The sequence below is a fragment of the Myotis brandtii genome, unplaced genomic scaffold, assembly GCF_000412655.1.
Source record: "Myotis brandtii unplaced genomic scaffold, ASM41265v1 scaffold2336, whole genome shotgun sequence".
Taxonomy (NCBI): Eukaryota; Metazoa; Chordata; class Mammalia; order Chiroptera; family Vespertilionidae; genus Myotis; species Myotis brandtii.
The window spans coordinates 7,065-14,973 of NW_005358797.1; the positions used below are offsets into that span (position 1 = coordinate 7,065).

The window sequence follows — 7,909 nt, forward strand, 5'->3', positions numbered from 1 at the left end:
CTCCCACTGAGCTCACTGCACCGTAGACATAGGGTCATCAGACACAGCAAATAGAAATATACATGATACCCAGTGCAATTTGCATTTTAGACAGGCACCTTTTTTTTTTAGCATAAGTACGTTCCAAATATTTCTTATACTTAAAAATATTTCTGATTCATCTTAAATGTAAACTTAACTGGGCATCATGCGTTTCATCTGGTCCCCTCCTCAGGAGGCTCATGTCGGGTGAGCAGGTGAGAAGTGGTACCTCCGAGCCTGTCCCCGGGCAGCCGAGGTGGTTTTCCCCACAGCGTGTCCTTCAGAAGCTGTGAGCACCCCGGTCCTCCAGGATAGGAGCTGTGAGCCTTTCAGAAAAAGGCAGGGAAAGGAAATCTCTGGAAATGAGGCTGTGTGTTCTAGATCAACTCAATATGGGTGTGGAGACTACGAAGGGGTGCTGACAGCGACGTGTACCGGGGCAGACAGCCTTGGCTGGGCAAACTCAAGTTCACCGAGCAGCTCTCACTCGGAACTCCCACGGGTCTTACCTGGAAGCCAGGGCTTCCTGAGATCCCTGCTACAGGCCGCCCCCAGGTGGGACTTTATCGATGGCATCTTGTTTAGTGCTACGCCAGTGCTGTGAGGGGTACTAACCCCATGTACTGACAGACTGAGGCAGAGAAGTCAAGGTCGTGAATGGTCATGAGTGGTGGAGCTGAATGCGATGCAGGTCTGTCTGGGCCCTACCCCAGCATCATGCTGTATGTAGTTCAGGGGAGGCAGGTGGGCCACCACCTGATGATTGACGTTCTGTGGGTACCTGTTGAGCAGTCCTGCGTAACAGTTCAAATTGTTCTTATGGTCATGCTACCTGCATCTTCCCGTCTGTTCACCTGCATCAATCTTGACTCCTCCTTCAAGGCCCATCTCAAACCCTATGTCTGCTTCCTCCCAATCATTATTTTGTTAGGAAGCCAGATCTCCCAAGTATTCATCTTACCCTCATTCACAGCGCAGGTATTTCAAATTTGGGGAAATAATGATTTTTTTGGGGTATCAATCTGGTAACTGCTGTGGCCGTTGAAATTCAAAGACTCTCAATCCTTCGCTACTTAATGGCACTGATTTGCTGGCTTTCCCCTCCTTACCCACTTGGAGTTCAGTTATCTGAGGGAAAGGACCAAGCAGAGCTATAAAAATGTGATTGCACGGCCGCTACGAGTTCCCACACTCAGATGGTTATAACCTGATGCGGGACATTCCGATTTTAACCACCTCCTGCTGTTTTTATTTCATAAAACCACTCAAAACATCCTGCACTGTGTTTGTATACATCACTGCCTTTATGGCTTCCGTGTCATAATAAAAGGCAGTTCATTGGAAGCTTAGAGTTTGTTATTTGGGGTTTTTTTCGTGGGTTTTTTTTTCCCCAATAGAAAAATAGCCCACTTGGAATAAGACATTCCTGGCTAGTTTCTCTGCCTTCTATCTCTGTCCCGTGCAGCCAACCCGTGTTCCTCCAAGCTGCCAGGCTCTTTTCCCCAAGAAGCTATGTATAAGGCCTCGCCCGGTTCAACCTTCAGAGGCTTCCTGTCACATTCATTCATTCATTGGGAGGCCCTACCCCCTGAGCCTGGCATTTAAAGATGTCCAGTATCTGGCCTCACAACGCACCCATGTGAAACACAACACCTTGTTTGCCCTTCACCTTGTTGAGGACTTAGGATTTGATGCACAATGTTCCTTCCCCACCATTGCTAGGAAGCCCTTCTGCCTGGCTTGTCCCCATCAGTTTCATTCTTTTTTAAACATAAAAACCCAGCTTTCTGTCCAACGTTTCCAGGAACTCTTCCCTGGACTTCCCCCCTCCTAACCCTTAGTAGAACTCACTGTGGCCCCTTTTCTTTCAACACAGTGAAGGTCTGCCAGTCATGTGGTCTCAGTTGTTGCTGTGTGTTCTCACTTATGTGAACCTCCAGATCTAGACCCAAGTTCCCTGAAATTGGAAAATGGGTCTTTTATCTTTATTTATCCTGCACGGAGCCTGGTGCACACTGTGTCCATGATACATTAGAAAAGGAAGGGACTCGAGGAGGAAACTCAAAGGATCCCTCCTTTTACACAGGTTCCCTGACTTGGCCACGGTCACCTGGAAGTTCATGGCGCTCACCTGAAGCCCTGCAGTGCACCTTTCAGGAATGAGGAAGAGCGAGATGGATACATGCATGCAAGGTAAGGAGATATCTGTCAAACTCTTAAAACCCGATAATAGGGAAATGATAACAATTATGTCTAGTTGGTAGAGGTGTAAGTACTCTGACCCACCAGGCTCAGCAAAAGATGACCCATGGAGACCTTGGAAGGGCAGCTGGACAGTTTCTGGGGGAAAGACATTAGGTCTTGGCAACATTAGAACCCAATAGTTATAAAGGCACATATTTAATCAGGAACCTGGACTCCCCTCCCCAGCTAATCCTCTCCTCCCACTTCAGGGGTTTGCCCTTCAGACCCCAAACCCACTTCAGCTCCAAGGACTGATAGTTAATGATATAGATTACAATGTGTCCATTAGTTATCATTATTTATTTATATCACTGTGGCATCTCTCACATGGACAGATCACCTGACAGGTGACTATCCCGGACTCTGATAATAAATATCTAGTGACAGAACTTATAACCAACCCAGGAAGCCCTTATGCTTCTCAGACTATTCTGATTCCCCTAAAGGTCCCTCATCTGATAAGGTTAGTGACTTTGTTCAGTTCATGTCAACCAACAGTTGTTGATACTGGATGGTGTGGTTGACACAGAGCCACACACGGAGGTTACGAAACAGGTGGCCCTTGTCCTCAGGGCACTCTGTCTGGGTAAACTATCACCCATGTATCCCTTCTATAAAATCTTGTATCAAACTGAACACTTGGATTATCATTGAATTATCAGCCTTACTGGCATCTAAACAATTTTCTCCCTCCCCATGAGCATCTGTCCCCTTAGCTAACCATCACAGTGCCTCCCAATCCTTACTAATGTGCCATCATCTGAGTCCTCCACATGCCTGGTCACTCCGCCCCCCTTTTGACTGCCTCTTCCTCTTGGGAATGTGTGAGTTATAAGCAAGAGCCATGTGAGCTCAGCCCTTGATGTTGGTAGAAAGTCTCCAGTACAACCATCCTTTATAGATCATACGGTAGGTCAGGTACATCAGGACCTAAGCCTTATGAGTCATCCCAGCACTGGGATATCAGCGAAGTCATTGTTTATCTAGAAAGCCTACCATCCCACCTACATAGTGGGTGGCTGTCCATCTCCAAGATAGCCTGCAGCTGAGTGGTACCTTCAGGTGTGCTTGCCCTCAGAGTCCCCCACATGCATCTTCAACGTGGGTTTCCCATACGTTCACCTGGCTTGGCCTGTTCTAAAAATTCCCACGAGGCCGCTGATATATCAGAACCTTATGGTGGGAAAGTCATTTTGGTCCAAATACAGGCTCTTCCTTAGCCACCCAGCTCAAGGGACAGTGTTTCTGTAACCTTTACTGACCTGGCTTAGCCTGTTCTAAAAATTCCCACGAGGCCACTGATATATCAGAACCTTATGGTGGGAATGTCATTTTGGTCCAAATACAGGGTCTTCCTTAGCCACCAGCTCAAGGGACAGTGTTTCTGTAACCTTTACTGAGATAATGCAATGCTTGTTAACCTGCATTCACATGTAATATCTAAGTAGTGCTTTACAGGAGAACAGTGCGTGTGTGCTTATCTGTTAGCAATATCAGGACTCAGAATGATTCATGCGTCCCACAGATTCCACTGTGTCTGTCTCTGAGCTTGGTAATGTAGTACAAAGATAAATAAGGTGCATTCTATCAGATACAATGCAGTGAGTGGGAGAGCAATTATCCGCCCCAGTTAGAAAAGCCATGGCGTTTAAGTGTTAACATCAGATAGGAGATGTCTAGGAGAAGCTGGTGTCTTTGAGGCCTACCTCGCATTGGGCCTGTGACGCTGCCACTGTCACATTGAGGCTTTCAAGTCCTATGACATACCCAGTGCACACAGGGCTCCTCTTCAGGTGGTACCAGTGAAACAAAGATGTTTATTAAAGAGTCCTAATCTCGTCACTTGAGCTCTGTGGTCAGGGTGATCTCAGGTGTGAAGTTTGGCCAACTTTCACTTCTGTGATCTTAGGCAAGTCATGTAACCTTTCTGTAGCAAACCATCTTCATATTAAAACTAAGAATTGAAGTGTGGACCACATAGGGCTGTTGTGAGAACAACAGTAAACCTGCTTACGGGAAGGCCTGCTCCCGATTCCGCTGTAATTGTTAGTCTATTTTTTATCCTGTAGGCATTATCCCACCACACAATGTAGACCCCCCGCCCCGTAAATGACACTCTTGCCCTTCTCATCTCTTAAAATGCAATCTTTAATTTGCTTCACATTTTTTTTCTCCAAACATATGTTATTTCAACTGTGTCCACACAATTGTAAAGCAGATGTTCTCTACTAAGGGTTAGACTTAGAAGACCTGGTTGTGAATTCTGTCGTCTCCTCTTCTTAACAGTGGGATCTGCATCAGCTGGCTTCCGTTGTCCCCGCCTGCGAAGAAGAGCAAGGACGTGTTGATGACAATGATGGCGAGACAAGGACATCCACCTCGCAAGCTCCTTAGGAGGGTGGTAAGACTATGATGTGATAATGGGTACAATGTTTAAACTGGAAAGTTCCCATTCGTTTTATTGGGGTAGGGGGGAATCAAATGGCATGAAGTGGCTCCAGATCACCGACAATCAGACTGTGCCCACAAATGTCAAGCTAGGACACTTTTAAAGGAATGAGCACCTATACATCCAAATCTGGTCCAGCTTCAAGATGAAGCTTCCCATCTGCCCTCTAGACCAGATCCGAGGAAACACATTGATTTTTATCATACAGGAGTGGGCCAAAGTAGGTTTACAGTAGCAAGTATGCAAAAGTATATTCTTATTATTTATTAATTATTGTATTAAATTACCATATGAACAGCTGTAGATCTACTTTTGCCCACCCCTGTATCCACCTGCAACAGGAGTGTATTCCACAGTGGGAAGACCCTCACTGCTTCTAGCTTATCATGGTCTAGTGGGACGATACTCTACTTTTAAAGCCTCCTCATTATAACCACATGGCTATTGAGACTCAGTGATGACGTAGCTTCTTACCCAGACTAAGGGTAGAACATGAGCTCAGATTTCCAGCTCCCCAGGCTGATGTTCCATGAGTGTCACGGAACTGTCGCATAAATAAGTCACCTTCATCGCGCCACGGATCCTTTCATATTTCATACAGGATTGCCTGTGACTTGGTAAGGTAGTTTGCTCAGGGTACTAGTTGGGCAATAAGAGGCCCAACATCTTTGCCTCTGTGTGGCTCACTGTGATGGACAGACATCCCTCCACGAAAGAATAGTAGTTAAGCTCTTCAGTGTCATGGAACTGTCGCATAAATAAGTCACCTTCATCGCGCCACGGATCCTTTCATATTTCATACAGGATTGCCTGTGACTTGGTAAGGTAGTTTGCTCAGGGTACTAGTTGGGCAATAAGAGGCCCAACATCTTTGCCTCTGTGTGGCTCACTGTGATGGACAGACATCCCTCCACGAAAGAATAGTAGTTAAGCTCTTCAGAGCTGGCTTAAGTCTCCTTTGCCCAGTGGAAATAAATGGGGGCGTTTATTAAAGAGCTCCTGGGGTATCTCTTCCATGAGTGTCACGGAACTGTCGCATAAATAAGTCACCTTCATCGTGCCACGGATTCTTTCATATTTCAAACAGGATTGCCTGTGACTTGGTAAGGTAGTTTGCTCAGGGTACTAGTTGGGCAATAAGAGGCCCAACATCTTTGCCTCTGTGTGGCTCACTGTGATGGACAGACATCCCTCCACGAAAGAATAGTAGTTAAGCTCTTCAGAGCTGGCTTAAGTCTCCTTTGCCCAGTGGAAATAAATGGGGGCGTTTATTAAAGAGCTCCTGGGGTATCTCACAAAATTGATGTAACAGTTGAACAGCCAAAACTAGGCACAGGAGATAAGAGGCTCGTGGGATTTCGCTAGATGCCCAAGGCCATAAGACGACTCTAGAGCAGTGCCGTCCAATGTAATATGCTATTAGGTAGTTCACACTCTAGAAGTCCCATTGCAGAGCACTGTTTGAGATGGAGGCCCTTGGAGTGCCTCTATCCATAGCACAACCAGACGTGGGCAATAAGAGGCCCACCATCTTCGCCTCTGTGTGGCTCCCTGTGATGGACAGACATCCCTCCACAAAAGAATTGTAGTTAAGCTCTTACTTCAGAGCTGTCTTAAGTCTCCTTTGCCTAGTAGAAATAAATGGGGGCGTTTATTAAAGAGCTCCTGGGGTATCTCACAAAATTGATGTAACAGTTGAACAGCCAAAACTAGGCACAGGAGATAAGAGGCTCTTGGGATTTCGCTAGATGCCCAAGGCCATAAAACGACTCTAGAGCAGTGCCGTCCAATGTAATTAAGTCCCTCAGTCACACTAGCCACATGTGGCTATGCTAGTGGGTAGTTCACGCTCTAGAAGTCCCATTGCAGAGCACTGTTCGAGATGAAGGCCCTTGGAGTGCCTCTATCCATAGCACAACCAGACTCTGGGTCTATATTTCTGGACAATCAACTGTGACTCGGGAGGGCAGAATCATGTCTCCTTGACTGGGGTGAGGATACAAGGGGTCCTACTCAGAAAAGGGGTGTATGGTCGTCTCTAAACAGCATTATTTTGCCTCCTAGAACTTTCCCGTTCAGCCCTCATGATGCTGCCAGCAACCTGGGATGATGAACGGAGATGCAGGGACGTAGAGAAAAGCTCCACCCAAGACTACAGAACAAGTGAGTGATAGACTCAGTGTTACAACCCACTTCCTGTCTCTTGTTTGTGACGTTCACATTCCTCGGTTTAAAATCAAACACATTAGGAAGGGTACTTACACGTGTTTCCTCGTGGTTCATTTTGGATAGTGTTCTTGACACATCGACGCTCTGTAAGAAGTCCCACTGGGCATGTTAATAAGAACAAAAGCCCAAACCAGACAGCACTTTTATACATCTTCATCCCAAAGTAGAGCCTAACATAGCTTGGGCTGTGTACGCCAAAAGCAAAGCATTTGCCCCGACATCAAAAGAACTGGACGCACAAACCTAATTATTGGAGTCGTTTTTACCTAACCTGGCCAGGTACACTCATCCCTGGAACATCTGTTTTCCCCTAGGAGCGGTATCTTCAGGATGAAAACTGCCATCGGTATTTGCGCCCATAGATCGACCATCAAGAAATCCTTGAATCAAGTTGCTGTGCTTGCATATCTAGGTACATGGCCTGAGGGATTTACAGCTTCTCCTTGAGTTTGTAAAATGCATTTCCTAAGGTTTCCCACACTGTCTAGCAACTTCTGTCTCATACACAACTTCAAATGGGGTTCACCCAAGAGGTTGTTACAAATGCAGGGTCTCGGGGCTCATCCCAGACCTCTGGATCAGCTCCTGTACAGTGGAACCTCGTTTCTCAAACGTCATTAGCTCAGGAAGGCTGTTTGAAAATGGAATCATTTTTTCCCATTAGAAATAATGTAAGTTGAATTAATCCATTCCAGGCCCCCAAATGATTCCCTGTTCTAACCTTTCTTATATACAGTACATGTCTATTGTACTGTTTAATCTATAAATCAACACTTTAAAAACAAAGAAATGTACAGTAAAAAATGAAAGTTTAACAATAATTATAACCCACAAAAATATTCACAGCACAATATCCTGAGATGTTAACAGTGGTAAACTGACTCATATTCATGCATCAGCATGAAAGGGTTGTCACGTTGAGAAGAGAATTGTTCAAGAAACAAGGTTCCACTGTATTTTAAGAAG

The 7,909-nt window shown here is 45.7% G+C and overlaps 1 long non-coding RNA gene across 1 annotated transcript; it reads left to right on the top strand.

Moving 5' to 3' along the window:
• Positions 1-2,146: 2,146 nt before the first annotated feature.
• On the top strand, positions 2,147-7,561 carry LOC106726162. The gene is made up of 4 exons (XR_001362193.1): positions 2,147-2,214; positions 4,552-4,666; positions 6,779-6,877; positions 7,258-7,561. It is a non-coding gene; the product is annotated as an uncharacterized LOC106726162 (long non-coding RNA).
• The last annotated feature ends 348 nt before the right edge of the window (positions 7,562-7,909 follow it).